The sequence below is a fragment of the Camelina sativa genome, chromosome 3 (genome assembly GCF_000633955.1).
Source record: "Camelina sativa cultivar DH55 chromosome 3, Cs, whole genome shotgun sequence".
NCBI classification, from domain to species: domain Eukaryota; kingdom Viridiplantae; phylum Streptophyta; class Magnoliopsida; order Brassicales; family Brassicaceae; genus Camelina; species Camelina sativa.
Window position 1 is genome coordinate 13,667,282 of NC_025687.1, and position 1,107 is coordinate 13,668,388.

Genomic DNA, 1,107 nt, shown 5'->3' on the forward strand with positions numbered 1-1,107 from the left:
TTTACTGATATAGATATATACATGTGTATGTGTGTGTGTTATGATTACTTACCATACTGTATGATAATTAGTACATCTTGAGCTTTAAGAAACAATCGATGTCGCTTGACAAAATAGGATGATTGAAAACGTATAGTTTTTTTGGAGGCAGATTGGTGGATTGGATTCGATTCCAACGACTCACACAAAATTCAGATAAAGCGCTAGCACCGCACCGCAATCGAAGGTGATGACCCTAGTTTGAAATTGCATAGCTATACGCCTATACATATAAACACTTTTTTTTTTCATCTGAAAATTAAAGTTTAAAGCATTAGTACTACGCTGTTTTAGATATAGTATGAGTTTAGCTAGCCACATATATATGGATCAAAATATATATAGTGGGTGGGTCCAAAATTGTTTAAAACTCGTGAAGACAAGTAATCTAAATCAATCATGATATCTGTCTTTTAAGTTTAATAAAAATGGAAGTGTTGTGTGTGATCACAATAATGCCCATTACAAGAAAAGTTTAAGGTTGCGCTTCGGAGAAGACCTTATCATTGTTAACTCTCTTTTTCAAAGTCACCTGCGGATTTAAAGTGTTCTTTTTCACTATTCCCTTCTTGTTTTGTTGTTGTCATTTTTAACTTTTTTTTCTTCACATACTCACACCCCTGCCAGATAGATAAGATATATACAGAATCGAAAAAAGTGTTGGGCCTTAAACTTTTTTAGTGAGACAAAGAGTGGGCTGAATCAGTTTGCCCCTTTTAATAGAGTCTTCGCTGAGTTAGCTGCAGCAAATATGTTTTGAGTTTATATGTCTCGCATTGTAAAAAACTAGGTGCTTCCCCACGCAACGCGTGGGTTGTGGTGTAGTTGGCATTTTCTTGTTTTTTTTTGGTCTTTTTCGTTTTCTCTTTTGTATTATTTCGTTTTAATTAGGCATATACGGGCTTTGCCGTCACTTTTATTTATACACTATATGTTTATACCATTTCGTTCAGATGTGTATAATTGTGGCGTTTATTTTTTATGAATTATGAAGATGTTGTTTCTTGCTTTTGAGGATCCAATCTTATCATTGACTGATATTGTTTCCAATACATTTATTGTATTATA